This window comes from Adiantum capillus-veneris, chromosome 27, assembly GCF_014529385.1.
Source record: "Adiantum capillus-veneris isolate H3 chromosome 27, ASM1452938v2, whole genome shotgun sequence".
NCBI classification, from domain to species: Eukaryota; Viridiplantae; Streptophyta; class Polypodiopsida; order Polypodiales; family Pteridaceae; genus Adiantum; species Adiantum capillus-veneris.
Window position 1 is genome coordinate 33,817,352 of NC_140957.1, and position 17,899 is coordinate 33,835,250.

Below are 17,899 nucleotides of genomic sequence, written 5' to 3' on the forward strand. Positions count from 1 at the left end.
AAGATAGCACGTGCAAACAAAATAAGAGATTTATAATTAGGTACATGTACAAAAAAATGTACTTGCATAAAGGGTTTTTTAATTGAGAAAGTGAAAATTTTCATACTTAAGGGCTAGTTTTTTCACAAAAATACATACATAAGGGATACATATAATACTTGAAAATATACAGGTAAGGGATTATTTTAAATACCTCTTATTCACACGTGTTATATGCAATTTTTACATAGTGGACTCCCCTTGGCTCACTATGTGACAAAGTGGGCAGAAGCTAAGGCAACACGCAAGACTAATGGAAGGTCAACCATTAAGTTTCTCTTTGAGAACATTATTACACGATTTGGTTGTCCCTTTGAAATTGTGAGTGACAATAGTAATTATTTTATAAATGAAGTGATAAAGGAACTCACGACAAGCTTCATGATATCCCACCATAAGTCGACACCTTATTATCCATAAGCAAATGGCCAAGATGAGAGTGCTAACAAGACTTTAATTTCTATCTTGACCAAGACGGTAGAGACTCATCTCATATTTTGGAACTTGAAGCTGACATCAGTTCTATAGGCTTATCGTACTGCTTACAAAGTGGTTATTAATTGTACGCCATTCAAGATGGTATATGGCCAAGAAGTAGTTATGCCATGGGACTTTGTCATTCCTAGTCTTTGCGTAGCTTCACAAGAATGCTGGTATGGTAACCCTTTAGTTGAGCATTTATATATCCTTAAGAGGTTAGATGAAGAGAGGCAATTGGCTGTGAAAAATTCTCTTGTGGAGAAAGATAGGCGAAAGAAATGTTTTGATTGTCATTTAAAATAACAAGGATATCAAGGTTGGGGATAAAGTTCTTATGTATGCATTGCGTAATAAGAAGAAAAAGTTAAAATATGTGGGAAAATGACCATATAAGTATTCGAAATCACCCCACAAGGTACCATTCATGTGGAAACTCTTAATGGAGTGGAAACAATTGGATTCCTCAATGGAGTAAATTTAAAAGGTACTATGATCCTTTAGGACAAGAGGAGCTATGTGCCATTCATCAGAAGAAGGCAACCAAGGCACAAGCAGAATTGAAAAAATACAAGCTCAAGCTGAGGCTCAGGAGCGAAAACACCGTATTAGGCACCAACGAGAGGCCAAACTTGGAGTTACACATGCATTTCAAGTTGAATTAGAGGACGGTTTGTTAAAATTACGATCGACCTCTATGACACCCCATCGAGTTAAATGGCACCCGTGGGAAAGTGCTATATAACCCTTTATTGGACACAGGAGCTAAACATAATCTATTATCCTATGGAGTGTGGTGTCATTTAGGAAATCCGCCTTTATCCAAGAGTATCATCCAAGTCATGGTTATTAACAAGAAGAAAACTACAGTTTTTGGAATCTTGCACACTTCTTCCAGCTATGACAATGGGTTTGTGGCTCAAATCTTTTTGGTCATGCATGCAGGTGCTACAAAGGGAACATAAACGTGGGACATAAGTGGATGTCTTCACCCAATTGTACTATCAACATGAAAACTAGGAGTATCACGACACTGTTACCATATACATATGGTAGTGATGTGTGTGGACACACTAGGACCGCCGGGGTATTTTTCCCTCTTTAGGAGGTTTTTTCCCCCGAGCATTGTATATACGCCCATCACTCTAGGGCTATCTATCTTTCCATTGCACACTAAGTAACACACTCTCTATTGTGTGCCTTGAGCTTCATTCATCTTCTCCAAGCTCTGCACGTTTCTCTCCAACCCTAATTCCAACAATTGGTATCAGAGCAGGTTGCTTCCTCCCGGGCTTAGTCATCAGCTGCTCCAGCACACGCCTGCTCACTTTCTCTGATTTCAGTGAGGTTTGGCAAGCGTCCACAGGTCAACAAATATTTTCCGATTGCTCGTAGAGCTCAGTCTACTCAAATTTCTAATTCGGGCTCATTTCGGCCTCCGTTTCCACTACAGAGAGGTCTGCACAGGCAATTTTGTCATTTTGTGCAGAATTTTTGTCAGTGCCGTTTTTTGCATAACAAGTGCCTTACAATCTTCTACGGTCTGTGCTATATAACACGTGTTGTTCCCGCTTTGTTTCTCCTATTTTCGGGCAGTTTTCACATCAGGTGCAGCATTTTCCATGGCTGACAACAACATAGATGTGTTCAAGATGTTTGTTGTTGAGGACAGGTTGGATGGGGACAGCTATCCTATGTGGGCTTATATGATGCAACATGTTCTTGTGTCAAAGGGCATCTTGAACATTGTGTAGGGCATTGATGTATGTCATGGTTATGAGGATGCAGGCAATGTTGAGGATGTTGCAGGTCTTGCTGCAAGGATTGCTGCTATTAGAGTTGTTTTGCCTACGGCAGAACAAGCTCATTGGGATGTAAAGGACACACAAGAACATGCATTGATTGTGTTGTCTGTGAAGCGTACCATTGTTCCTCACATTTGTTCAGCAAAATCTGCAAAACAAGCTTGGAATATTTTGGCTGTGGTCTTTATGCAAGCTGCAATGAGGTTAAAATTGCTTTGCTTCGTAAAGAGCTGGAGTCGAAGATTATGCATGAGGAAGATGATATGGACACTTTTCTTTTTTGTGTCAAGGATATCAATGAGCAACTTATTTCTGCAGGTGAAGTCATTTGAGAAAGTTTCCATGTGCAGACTGTTCTTGATGCCTTACCAAATTCTTACCAGACTTTTGCTAGTACTTGGAGACTTACGACCCAAGGAAATCGTGAATTTGTCAAGTTTGATGCATTATGCACATTGTTGTTGCAAGAGTCACTTTCTAGAAAAAACAGGACTAGGAAGCGTGCAGTTGAACAGGCTTTTATTGTTTCTCAAAGAAAGGGTGGTAACAGCAATGCAGCCACTTCTTACGGTTCTGTTGTGAGTGGCAAAAATTATCTTCCTAATGTTTCTAATGGCAGCAATTTGTCTGGAAACTCTGGTGATAAGGGCAAAAAGAAGATGGTTTGCCATTATTGTAAAGCAAATGGTCACTTGATCAAGCAGTGTCCTAAGTTGAAGGCCAAAGAGGCTAAGAAGAAAGAGGGTGGCTCCACTGCAAATGTTGGTTCCACTACAAATGCAGCCATTGTTGAATCTTCTGTGAAAGGAGACTGTGATGCTGATGTTGATGTAGAATGGGCTTTCAGCGTAGAGTGACTTACAATTCTACTTTCCATGATGCATGCTTGTCAATTGCTGTAGATTCACATGTGTGGTATTTCGACAGTGGTGCTACAAAGCTCATTACCTCACCGTGAATTATTCCCTTTTCTCGAGTTTTTCCCTCATGGAAATTCAATCACTTGTGCCAACAATGCCTCTTATCCGGTTCAAGGAGTTGGAAAGATTGTGCTTACTGCTACAAATGGCAGTTCTTTCACACTTGTTGATGCACTTTATGTACTTGGGATCAAGAAGAATCTCTTGTCTGTATACGCACTTGCTAGACTTGGACTTGTAGTCAAATTTGTGGATGAGAGATGTACAGTTCTCATGATCTCATTTTTGGTGCCAAAATTGTTGCATCTGGCCTTTTGTGCCGTGGGCTGTATAAGCTCACTTTGTATGAAAAGTGTGGATAAAATTTTGCAAGTGCAGTTGCAGATTCAACGGCTATTTCAGATGCAAAGTTTTGGCATGCACATTTTGGTCATCCAAATTTTGTCAGTTTGCTGCGTTTGCAGTGCGTTTGCAGAAATTTGATATGGTTGCTTCTTTGCCGCCTCTTGAAGAACCTGTCAAACATGTTGGTGAAGGCTGTATTTTGGGTAAAATGCAGCATTCTAAGTTTCCAAAGGATGGTTCAGTTCGGGCCACATGCAGGTTGTAGCTTGTGCATAGTGATGTTTGTGGGCACATGCAAACTCCGTCCTTGGGAAATTACCTGTACTTCGTGACTTTCATTGATCATTACTCCAGGCATGCATGGGTATTTCTGCTTAAATCGAAGTTCGAAGTTTTTATGTACTTCAAACAATTTCTTGCTATGACTGAAAATGTATTGAAATGTACTATGGGCATCCTCTGTTCCGATCGAGGGGGGGAGTATATGTCTCATGAATTTAATGCATTTCTGGCTGGTCGTGGGATAAAACACCAATGTACAGTGCCGTATACACCTCAGCAAAATGGTGTAGCTGAGAGGAAAAATAGTTCTCTTACAGAAATGGAAAGATGTATGGTCAAGAGTCAAGATTTACCACATTCGTTTTGGCTCAAGGCTGTCATGTGTGCCACTTATGTACTCAACAAGTGTCCTTCGAAATCATTGAACTCTATGACTCCATATGAAGCATGGCATGATAGAAAGCCATCTATTGAGCACATGCATGTTTTTGGTTGTTTGGCTTATGGCTTAGTGCCACAAGTGCAGCACAGAAAATTGGATGATAAGGCTATCAAATGTATTTTTGTTGGTTATAGTGCTCAGAGCAAAGGTTACAGGTTGTATCACCCGTAAACAAAGTGTATTTTGGTTTCACGGGATGTAGTGTTTGTGGAAGATTCAGTTCATCCCTTGTTGTCATGTACTAGAGATAGTAATGTAAGCTCACAGGACATTTATGACACTGTTGTCTCTTTTTAGTGGTGGAAGTTCGAATGTAAACTCCAATGAGGCAAATGTACAGCCTATGGGGGTTTCAAAAAATGTTATAGATCAGCCTATTATTGATGCAAATGTACATGATGTACTTGATGAGGAAAGGGCTAAAAATGAGGAGGCTAGAGGTATGCCAAAATGGCTGGTGCACACTTTGCGTGACAGTAAATTGGATGCACCTTTGTATAGTCGTACTCGTTCAGGCTCTCACCATGCATCTGATGCATTAGATTTTTATGCTTTGGTTGTGTCTAGCTTACATGACGTTGAGGAACCTCTGTCTTTTGATGAAGCATAGAATTCAGAAAATTGGATGACTGCCATGCAATCAAAATATGATGCACTTATAGGAAATGACACATGGACTTATGTGATTTGCCTTCTAGAAAAAAGGCCATTGGTACAAAGTGGGTTTACAAGTTGAAACATAAGCTGGATGGTGAGATCGATCGCCATAAGGCTCGACTTGTTGCAAAGGGTATGTACAGCAAAAAGGCATAGATTATGAAGAGACTTTTTCTCCCACTTGTCATATGACTATTGTCCATTTTCTATGTGCATTGGCAGCTCATTTTGGTTGGGATGTACATCAATTAGAGATTGTTACTGCTTTCTTGAATGGTGACATATTTGATGAAGTTTATGTAATGCAGCCTCGTGGTTCTGTCAAGAAAGGACAAGAGGACAAAGTGTGCAGATGTAAGAAGGCTTTGTATGGGTTGAAGCAATCTCCTTGTGCTTGGTAAGAGAAATTGACACTCATTTGGTCAAACAAGGCTTTCGTAACAGTCCAACAGAAATCACATTGTATGTAAAGCGTAAGGGTGATGTACTTCTCATTGTGGTTCTTTATGTAGATGATTTGCTGATCACTAGACCAAATGAGAGACATATTGCTGAATTTAAAGCTGATTTGAATGCTACTTTGAAGATGAAAGATTTGAGGTGTTGCATCATTACTTGGGTATACAGTTTAAGCAGTTTGATGGTGGTATTGCCTTGTGTCAAAAAAGTTACATAGAGACATTACTATGAAGGTTTGGACTTGAGGATTGCAAACATATTGTCACTCCCATGGAAACAAGTTTGAAGTTGATTCTGCATGATGCTAGTGATCCTGCTGATCTCACTCTTTACCGACTTGTTGTTGGATGCCTCATTTATGTATGCAACACGAGGCCAGATATTTAGTTTGCAGTCTCATAGGTCACCAGATTTATGCATATCCCAGGGTCTAAGCATTGGCAAGCTGTGAAGAGGATTTTTCGCTACCTTAGTGGCACTTTACATCTTGGCTTGTTTTATCCCAAGGGGGGATCATTGCCTCCAGACTTACATGCTTTTTCGGACTTAGATTGGGTTGGTTGTTTTGACACGTGAGTGTCCACAAGTGGTTTTTGTTTCATGCTTGGCAGTTCATGTATATCATGGTTGAGGAAGAAGAAACCTACTATGGCCACTTCATGGTGTACAGGGCAGTCTTCACAGCTACGGTTGAGTGTGTATGGCTCAAACGCCTTATGGCTGCTTTGGGTGTTGGACAGGACACTGCTAACACTATCTACACTCACAATCAGAGCGCATTGGCAGTTGCGAGGAACCCAATTTTGCATGCTCGCACAAATCACATTGAGGTGCATTACCACTATGTCAGGGAGAGGCTCTCAGCAGGAGAGATCAGCTTGGTTTTTGTGCCAACACAGGACAACCTTGCACATCTTTTCACAAAGGCATTGTCTCGTGAGAAGCTTGAAGCTTTCCGCAAAGCTTTGGGCTTACTCCCCTTTGTGGACTAATCATTTCCTTAGGGCATGGAACTTTCCTTTACTCATGCGCCAGCTCTCGTTCACCACATCACTCCAGGGGGGATTTGTTACCATATACATGTGGTAGTGATGTGTGTGAACACACAGGACCACCGGGGCATTTTTTCCCTTTGTGGACTAATCATTTCCTTCGGGCATGGCACTTTCCTTTACTCATGTGCCAGCTCTCGTTCACCACATCACTCCAGGGGGGATTTGTTACCATATACATGTGGTAGTGATGTGTGTGAACACACAGGAACACCGAGGCATTTTTTCCCTCTTTAGGAGGTTTTTTCCCCGAGCATTGTATATACGTCCATCACTCTATGGCTATCTATCTTTCCATCACACACTAAGTAACGCACTCTCTATTGTGTGCCTTGAGCTTCCTTTGTCTTCTCCAAGCTCTGTGCGTTTCTCTCCAACCCTAATTCCAACAAACACAAAAATAAACTCTCAGTCTTCCCAGTCAAGTGACATTAATCCCTGAGTTATCGCGTCTTGAGGGAACACAGAATAGAACATTGCATATCCAAGAGGTTGAAAAATCTGTCCCTATAGCACAACCCTTTAGAACTTCAACTTCCGGGGTTGAAACAAAGAATGAGGCACCCAAGTCTCAGCGTTATTTTTCAAGGGTAGCATACAAATGGGTCCCTAAAGCTTCATTAACAACCACTTTTGATGCTCAATCTGGTTCAAAATAGAAGCCTCGTAAGAGATGCCCCATCACCCCAAGAAATGTAAGGAAATGTTACGTTAAATTCCTAAGCAACTATTAGAAGCCCAAGGCCCACTATGATGGGAATGATCAAATCTGGGTGCCTAAACGTAAATTGTGTCCTTCCCTGTCATCGAAGGGGGGGGGGAGTGTTTGTGACATCCATCATTCACTTGCTTCTCTCTTAACCTTCTAATCTTAGGGAATGTATATATATATAGCCCTATACTAAAACCACGGAAAAAAAGAGTAAAGGAGCAAGAGCTTGGAACCAACAAAATCTGATCCATAAATGAAAACACTTAATGACACTTCATGGACAATGACCACACACACACGCCCGCACACGAACACATTATAGCCATCTATACTTTTATTTAAAGAGATTGAGAAAAAGGACATCACTAACGCTGTCCGCGCATCAATTCAGGGTTGTCTCTTCAACTGCAGTGCCAATTTGAGAGCTACTATGCCACGATGACAATTCCTATGTATATGCACTATCATAAAAGCTAATATGAATTCTCCCAAATGATTTTCTCATGTTAAACTCATCATTTAATATGGGGAAGTACCAGGGGAGTAAAAGCTAGAATATTGGTAAGGCTGCCAGACCGGTCTCTATAGGGATCCAAAGGAGGGAAGATAGGGATCCTAAAAGGACAATCTGCAAAAGATCAATGTGCTTCAATGGGGCTTAAAAGACCTAAGGTAAAGCTCCATTAAGACTTCCATACGCTAAATTTCCTAAAACTAACTTAATTGTCCAATCGCCAAAGTATGGGAAAAATTGGATGGACATGGGAAGACTAAAAAGTCGTCCCACATCCCTAGGAAGGAGGGGGTAATCCCTAATAGTAGAGGATGAGAGAGACACATAGACACACACACTCCAAAGCTCCCCCTTTACACAAAGAAAATATTGGACACATGTCAGGCTCCTAGGCTAGTTGCCCCCAATCTCCCCTCAAATCCTATTGGATGGCCATAGAGGTGGACCAATAAGAATTAGGCTAGAGTAAAATTAGTCTAGTTGATTTTAAAATTCTTGATAAAGAACCAATAGAAATTAAGCTCCCGAGAAGACTATTGGACAGTCTACCAGTAGCCCAATGGCTTGCCTGATTCCTATTGGCCAGAAGACTAAAAGGTCCAATGAGAGTTTAATAAATTATTTTAATTACTTAAAGCTCTCACAAAAGTGGAAAGGGGGTACATGTCACAAGGCTATCAATTATGCTTCTAAATTTTGATTCGCTAAGCTTTGCAAGAGCCAATAGGATGCCATCATGAGCAAAACGCAAGAGGGATCAACCAAGAGAGAGGGAGTTTGGGCATCTTAGTCTATCTTTGATGCTACACACACACACACACACACACACACACACAGCTCATGTGTGCAAGAATAAATCCATCCCCTTCTCCAAGCATTGAGAAGTAGAGGCCTACAACAATAAATCTTGGCTATGAAATGCAATTCCAACCAAGAGCCAAGCTTCAATGGCATGCTCATCTCCTCTACCATGCTAATTACTAAGCTAAGCTATTCTATTAGAGTGATTATGTGAGGAGAATACTTCTTTCTCGTACGATACATCTTCTTCCTTGCAATCTATCCTCATTCCTTGCTAGCTCTCACCATTTTTTAAGTGTGTGAGATCTTGGGACTGAGGCTAGGGACACTAGGTGTGTTTTGTAAGCATAATTTGGTACATGAAGTTTCCATTTATATTGCACCAACTAGTATAGTTAAGGAACACAAAGATTGTATTGTACAAAAGTCTCCTTTGATGGGAGAAGCTATAATACAAAGCCTTTATGGAGGGGGGACCAGCTCCATGTAAATCCGGTCCTCAAGTGTTGTCAATTGTTCTATTTCTCTCTCTTTTCAAGTATTGTCAATGCCAAATTAGCTAGGTGTAAATTGCTATGTTGCTTTCTCAAATTAAGTACTCTCTCTATGCTCATTAGGAACTTGTTCTTAATGAAATGCTCACTATGTTATCAAGTTTTGCTACACACAAGTTACTAGTGCATTAAATGTTACAATGGTATCTGAGCTATTGGTTACTCTTTTCTTGCTCAAGAAGAGAGGTCCTCAAGCTTGCTACAAATGGTTGGTGTTATTAATTGAAAGAGAGTAAGTAGAATAGGGATTTTTCATCCTTGAAGCATGCTTGCTTTTTGCAGTTAATAAGGATACCATCGAGAGCTATGGTCTTAATAATGGATTCCTATGTGGCTTGCCTATGGCTTAACCATTATTGATCTATTAGAAGCTTGACAGGAACCGGTGTTGTCTTGGCTCTGTTGAACCCTCTCTTCTATTCCTTGCAATTAATAATTTTCGAGCCACGGGTATAGATGCTTGAGTGCTTATCCTTGAAGGTAAATAGGAGTAGCAACTAGGGCTTGAAGTGCCAAATTACAAGTAAAAATTTCACCTAAAAGTTTCTAGTATGGCTGAAAAGGGAAAATAGATTGAAATGAATGGTGATAGCTTTGATTTTTCTAATGAAAGAGCAAATAATGATGCCCCTATGCTTCTGAATTATCTTGTTTCTAGGCTTCAACAAGCCCTGGGCAATGCATCCCTCCAAGGTGAAGTGCTATAGCAATTGTGCACCCATGGTATTCTCCAAACTCCCCATCAAGAAGAGAGAGTACCTTGGAAAGCTCCTGGTGAGACTTCCAAAGAGAACTCTCTCCGATAAGGGAAGAAGAGGAGGATCCATACGAAGGGATCAAAAATTTACTACTCGATGAGGCATCTCCATCCCAAAGGAGAACCCAAGTTTCAACAGTAGATCCCCCACTGAAAGAACAAGAAAAGAGTAAGTCTCCTACCACCTCAATGATGGCTCCACGAAGACGGTGGGCAAAGCGCTCTCCACCACCCCCAAAATAGAGAATACCATCACACACTTCTCTACACCATAATTCAAAGAGGGAAGAGAGAAAACAAGAGATGAAAAAGGCGAGAAAGAGGTCACCCTCTCCTCCATCTTCTTCATCCTCTTCCTCTTTTGAAGAAAGTGATGGTGCAGACAAGGAGGAACAAGGGAAGAAAAATGCAAGAAAGAGGACACCCTCTTCTCCATCCTCCTCATACTCTTCCTCTTCTAAAGATAGTGACGGTGAAGCTCTGGAACCACCTAAAAGAAGAGTCCATAGGAAATCCTATGCCGCCTGGACGAGGTCATCCGAGCTCAAAAGGTTCAAAGAGGGAGGCAAGAATATCTCTTTCCTTACCTATGATGGCACTTTTTTTGGTGCTATGGACAAAGTCTTGGCCTCATTCGATGCAGCGTTTGGAAATGAGGCTTCATGGAGTCCTCTAAGCTACGTCATGTGGCCATGCATTTTCAAAAGTCCACCAGGAAATGGTGGTCTAGCCTATGAGAAAACGGTGAAGCTCCACGAACATGGAAATCTTTAAGAGCCTCCATCATGAAGCAATTTTTGGCTACCGATGCCAAAGACAAAGTACTCACCAAATGGTGAATCTTGAAGCTCTCTCCCTACAAATCTATTAGCAAATATGTAGACAAGTTTTTGGATTTACACCTCAAAGCTACTATCTTCAAAATATGGATTTTGGATTTTGTGCGGGTTTAACTGACGATATGGCAGAGTATGTTAACTCCCAAAGGCCACGCACCATATTTGCAGATATACACCATACCATGGTGTCTTCAAGAGAATCAACTTCCAACAAGGGGCTAAGAGAAATATTAAGCCCATGGAAAACAAGGACCGTAATGAGCCTAAGGGGAAGGACAATGCCCACAAGTCTCCCAAAGGCAACGCCAACAACAACAAAGCTAAGGAGAAGGGAGTTTATAAAGGCAAAACTAAACTCTCTCTTGAAGATCTAGAGCACTATCATCATAAAGATAACCATTTTTTCAAGTGCAAGGAGCAAGGGTATGGCTATCGTGCTTGTCCCCACAAGAATACACGTAATGAACCTCCTAGATCTACCTTGGCCGAAATTCAAGAAGAGGATGCTTATCACAAAGGATCTCATGTATGCCATGCTTGGGGAAAGGTAAGAGAACATCATGCTTTCATTCTCTTTGACCCTGGTTCTACTCACAATTTCATTTCCATAGAGTCGGCCACCAAGCTAGGCATCCAAGCCTATGAGATGGGAGATGTCCTACTTGCCAATGGTGCTTTCAAGGGGCACGAAGCCTCAATCACTCCCTTAATTGGGAAATTGAGGCTCCATGTCCAAAGCTATGTGGACAAGGAGGATTTCTTCATCTCTCCTCTCAAACATGAGGATCTAATCCTAGGGGCACCATGGTTTGATCACATGGCTACCAATGTTAAATTCCCTGAAAGGCAAATCTACTTTAGGTTCATGGAAAAAGTTATGTACATAGATGCTAAGGAGGTAGTTAACACCATTCCCATTGTACATAAGAAAGCTTTCAACAACTCAAAAAAGAGCTCTATTTCCGTGTACATGATTTTTGTTAAAGATTCTTAAAATGAACCTAATGTTTTAGCAAAAGAAGATATAAACAATCAAAAGGAATTAGAGTTGTCCAATTTTCTCAAGGGATTTCAAGATGTTTTATTGATGGCATCCCTTGTGAACTACCTCCTAAACGAGGGGATGACGACCATGCAATTTAACTTCTTCCAGGAAGCTCACCGCCTAATAAACCTCTGTATTGAGTTTCTCAAGCTCAACAAGAGGAGATTATGCGGCAAGGGCATGAGCTGGTTGAGAAAGGCATGGTTTGGCCTAGCTCATCTCCATTTTGTTCACCACTGTTATTAGTGCGAAAGAAAGATGGCACATATCGTATCTGTGTCGACTATAGATTACTAAATAGGATCACTATCAAGAATAGGTTTCCTGTTCCACGGGTAGAAGACCAATTTGATAAGCTACAAGGTCAAACTAATTCAGTAGAAATGACCTAAAAAGTGGCTTCCATCAAATAAGGATAGTTGATCAAGACATTGTAAAGACCACATTTCGCACTATGTTTGGTCTTCACGAGTACATTGCCATGCCTTTTGGCTTGACCAATGCACCAGCCACATTTAACCGTCTGATAGAGAATCTATTCACGCCTCACCGAACCTTTACTGGAGTGTTCTTTAATGATATACATCTACTCTAATTCACTAGCCGAACACAAGCAACACCTCCAGGTAATATTTCAAGTTTTATAAGAGAATAAACTTTATATTAATTGAAAGAAAGGTGAATTTTTCTTACAAGAGATTCAATATTTAGGTCACATTATCTCTCAAGATGGCATCCAAATGGATCCATCAAAGCTAGAGGTAATAAAAGAATGACCTAATCTAAGGAATCTGCATCAAACTAACAAGCTTTATAGGCATGTGTGCATACTATAGACGCTTCATAGAAAAGTTCTCACAAATCACATGACCATTACATGACCTAACAAATAAAAATGTTAGGTATACATGGTCTAACAAGGAGAAAAATTCTTTTGAAAAGCTTAAAGAAAATCTTATCTCTCAACATGTGCTTATACTGTCAGATCTCTCAAAGCCATTTGAGGTCCAATGTGACGCTTGTGGTGATTGCCTTGGAGCTCTTCTGCTCCAAGAAGGGCACGCCATAGCTTATGAAAGTCAAAGGCTCGACCCTATTGAGCAAGCTCTAGGCATATATGAGAAGGTACTCTTAGCAATTCTACATGCTCTAGACTCGTGGAAGCACTATTTAACGGGGACTTCTTTCATTCTTCAAACGGATCATCAAAGCTTGAAGTACTTCATGACACAGACCAAGCTCTCCGACAAACAAATGAGGTGGGAAAATTTCCTTTTGCAATTTCATTTTCATATTTCTCACATTGTTGGCAAGCATAATCAAGTAGCCGATGCACTCTCAAGACGACCAAGAGTGAATGTGGTATCCATAGCAACTCACAATGATCTATCTTCTATGATAGATAAGTATGCTATCAATCCTGATTTCAAAGATGTGATTTCAGCCCTTACACTAGTGACAAAGGAAGAACCATTTACCCTACAAGATGGTTGTCTTCTCTATGGAAACAGACTATGTGTTACTAACTCACTACGTGAGAAAGTAATGTATGAATCTCATGCTCCTCCTTATGCCGGACATAGAGAGATTCAGTCTACCCTAAAAGAGATAGAAACATATTTTTATTGTCCTACCATGAAAGCAAACATACAAGAGTATGTTTAGAAATGTGTGGTATGCCAAAAGATGAAGTTTGATAGAGGGAAAAAACCTGGATTGCTTCAACCCTTGCCAATCCCTATTTCACCATAGGAGAGCATATCCATGGATTTTATCTTTGGATTTCCCAAGTCTATCCATGGGAATACATGAATATGGATGATAGTAGACAAGTTTAGAAAACAAGCACATTAAGGCCCATCAAATGGCAACCCTCTTTATATCAGAAATCTTCAAGTACCATGGATTGCCAATGTCCGTAGTGTTGGATAGAGATCCTAGAATGACCAATAATTTTTGGAAGGGTCTCTTTGAGAAATTAGGTACAAGGCTAAATTTCTCTTCGGCCTATCACCCACAAACGGATGGCCAAAGTGAAATAGCTAAACTAACAATTATTGATCTACTAAAAGCTTATGTCACATAAGTAGATCAAAAGTCCCAATGGGAGAAGTACTTACCTTTAGTGGAGTATGCTTACAATAACACTGTACATACTTCCACGAGAAAAGCACCTTTGGAAGTGATAGAGGGAAGAACAAAAAGTCCCCTACTACTTAAATTACATGGGAAGATCTTCACTGTAGATGAGTATAGCCGAGACCTGCAAGAATCTTTCCACCAAAAGATTAAGGATGCTATATCTGTCTCACAGCAAAGGCAAAATGCTACTGCTGATAAGCACAGCAGAGCCCTAACCTTTAAACGATATCAAGTTTAAAAATTATCCTTTTGAAGATGCTAGATGGATGCAAGGTATATAATTAAACGATAACCTAAACCTTGTCAATGCTTACAATGATTCCCTAGAGTAAGCAAATGTAAATATGTATAACTGAACAAAGTTTTATCTTATAAGACTCTCTTTTTCTTTATTACGGACAAATATTAGTAAGTATGTATGCTTAGGATCATGTTTGTGGAGACGACGTCTCCCGAACACCAAGTAGAGTTTGTCACTCTACTATGGAAGATTGATACGGACTAATGTGCAGACATGCTTGCGACAGCTAAGGCTCTCAAGCACAAAAAGGACTAGTCATCCATTCTAGAACGGTGTCGTAGGGTAAAATAGGGATCCTCTACCCGCTAGCAAATGGACTAATGACTAGGCTTTATCTTCTCTACCTCATAGTCGAGGACAACTATGATTTCAAGAGGGAGGTAATTTCATTAAAACTAATATCTAATTCTCCCTAATGATTTTCTCATGTTAAACTGGTCATTTAATATGGGGAAGTATCAGGGGAGTAGAGTTAGAATATTGGTAAGGCTGCCAGACCGGTCCCTTTAAGGATCTAAGGGAGGGAAAATATGGATCCAAAGGGGGACAGTATGCAAAAGGGTAATGTGCTTCAATGGGGCTTAAAAGACCTAAGGTTAAGCTCCTTTATGACTTCCGTAGGCTAAAGTTCTTAAAATTAACTCAATTGTCCAATGGCCAAAGTAGGGGGAAAATTGGATGGTCAGGGGAAGACTAAAAAGTCTTCCCACATCCCTAGGAAGGAGGGTGCGAGCCCTACTAGTAGGGGATGAGAGAGAAACACACACACACACACTCCAAAGCTCCCCCTTGGGCATTTACACAAAGGGAATACTGGACAAATGTCAGGCTCCTAGGCCAATCTCCCCTCAAATCCTATTGGATGGCCATAAAGGTGGACCAATGAGAATTAGGCTAGAGTAAAATTAGTCTAGTTCAAATGCTTGATAAAAGAACCAATAGAAATTAAGCTCCCTAGAAGACTATTGGACAGTCTATCAGGAGGTCCAATGAGCATCAAGCAGCCCAATGGCTTGCCTGATTCCTATTGGCCAAAAGACTAAAAGTTCCAATGAGAGTTTAACAAATTATTTTAATTACCTAAAGCTCTCACAAAAGGGGAAAGGGAGACACATGTCACAAGGCTATCAATTATGCTTCTAAATTGTGATTGGCTAAGCTTTGCAAGAGCCAATAGGATGCCATCATGAGCAAAAAACCAAGAGGGGTCGACCAAGAAAGAGGGAGTTTGGCATTTTAGTCTATCTTTGATGCTACACATACACACACACAACTCATGTGTGCAAGAAGAACTCCATCTCCTTCTCCAAGCATTGAGAAGTAGAGGCCGACACCAACAACTCTTGGCTATGGAATGCAAATCCAACCAAGAGCCAAGTTTCAATGGCATGCTCATCTCCTCTACCATGCTAATTACTAAGCTAAGCTATGATATTAGAGTGATTATGTGAGGAGAATACTTCTTTCTCGTAAGATACATCTTCTTCCTCTCAATCTATCCTCATTCCCTGCTAGCTCTCACCATTTTTGAAGGTGTGTGAGGTCTTGGGGACTGAGGCTAAGGACACTAGGTGTGTTTTTCAAGCATAATTTGGTGCATGAAGCTTCCATCTTCATTACTACAACTAGTATTGTTAAGGAACACAAAGATTGTATTGTACAAAAGTCTCCTTTGATGGGAGAAGCTATAATACAAAGCCTTTATGGAGAGGGGAACGGCTCCATGTAAATCCGGTCCTCAACTATTGTCAATTGTTCTATTTCTCTCTCTTTTCAAGTATCGTCAATGCCAAATTAGCTAGGTGTGTAAATTGCTATGTTGATTTTTCAAATTAAGTACTCTCTCTATGCTCATTAGGAACTTGTTCTTAATGAAATGCTCACTATGTTATCAATTTCCGCTACACACAAGTTACTACTGCATTAAATGTTACATGCACACACAATCTCCGACCAAGCCTACTATCCACCCAACACATGGGTGTGTGTGTGTGTGTGTGTGTGTGTGTGTGTGTGTGTGTGTGTGTGTGTGTGTGTGTGTGTGTGTGTGTGTGTGTGTGTGTGTGTGTGTGTGTGTGTGTGAGAGAGAGAGAGAGAGAGAGGGGGGGGGGGGGAGAGAGAGAAAGAGAGAGGGGGGGGAGACACAAGGGGAGGATAGAAACTTTGAATTTTAGAGTTACTATACTGGAACAATAGCAATATGCTTCAAGATCTATGTGAAAAATCCATCTGTGTGTGTGTGTGTGTGTGTGTGTGTGTGTGTGTGTGTGTGTGTGTGTGTGTGTGTGTGTGTGTGTGTGTGTGTGTGTGTGTGTGTGTGTGTGTGTGTGTGTGTGTGTGTGTGTGTGTGTGTGTGTGTGTGTGTGTGTGTGTGTGTGTGTGTGTGTGTGTGTGTGTGTGTGTGTGTGTGAGAGAGAGAGAGAGAGAGAGAGAAATGAAATGTTATATTAACGTTAGTCTTCAAGAGGCGAAAGTGACCTATGAGACCAAACATTACAATTGGTGAATTTGATACAGTGTCTTCAGGAGTACAAAAAGTACAAAGAGCTGAAAGACTGAAACTGAAACAAAATAGGTGGGGAGGGGTGAGGGCTGATATAATGGGTTAGCTAATACAAATCTGAAACAAAGATGGATCAAATGAGATACAAATCATCAGTTGTGATCCCTCATTGATCGCTTTCAAATCTCATCAATATCTTCCATGGTCATACTCTAGCTGGTCGTCTCGCATGTCGAGCTAGGATGGTATGGATCCTCTGCTACCACCTCCGTCGATGATGTGAGGCCCCCCGTGGTCGCTTGGATCTACCTAGATGAATGGCTTGATCGATCAGCATACCTTTGGTATGGGTGGGATAGATATATATAGATAGATAGATAGATAGATAGACTCTCTCTCTCTCCCTCTCTCTCTCCGTCTCTCCCTCTCTCTCTCTTTCTCTCTCCCTCTCTCTCTCTATCTCTCCCTCTCTCTCTCTCTCTCTCTCTCTCTCTCTCTCTCTCTCACGTGTTCAAACATCTCAATATGCTTTCTAACATCTTCATCACCATTGAATTTTTGGGTGAGCTTGGCTATTTGTACCGCTTTACTTCTAGGCTCTCTCTCAGGTGTGCTACGCATATTCTCTATAATAGATCAACCAATAGTTTGAGAAAACAGTACCAAATCACCTAAGTGAGCAGGTATTGTTGGTGGGGACACTGGAGGAAGTGCAGGTGGGATGGGGATTGGCATTGGCCTTGGTATATACACAGCCGATGCGGGATATGACATGTGACTTGGTATAGCCCCACTCAAATAGGAATTCAGGTACTGTGCTTGTGGAGTATATTCCATGGGTATAACTGGGGATGTAGTAGCTACATGAGCATGAGTGGCCACAGGTATGTATAGGCAATATGCACATGTAGGTACTACGGTAGGTACTACACCACTAGGTAGTGGCACTGTACTAGCTATAGAGGTCATGTGTGCACTCTCTATTATGCTCATTACTGGAGTAAGCATTGTGGTCCCTCTTAGAGAAGGTTGAACCAAGTCTGGAAAACTAAAGGTACTATTCCCAGGCTCAAACTACATTGAGACCCCAGGCAAAACAACATAGGGAGGATCTATGAGACTCACCGAGGGAGTCTCCATTTGTGTTAAAGTTGATTGTTTGGCCTTATCCGTAACTAAGAATCGCATGGGACCCGTTGAAGGTATGTTCATCCCCTTGTTTTGCATCTCATATTGGATAATCCAATGGAAGA

At 41.0% G+C, this 17,899-nt stretch overlaps 1 pseudogene; it reads right to left on the reverse strand.

The window, feature by feature from the left end:
• LOC147421748 (uncharacterized) overlaps positions 1 to 17,899 on the reverse strand; it is a 197,228-nt pseudogene that overhangs the window by 63,342 nt on the left and 115,987 nt on the right.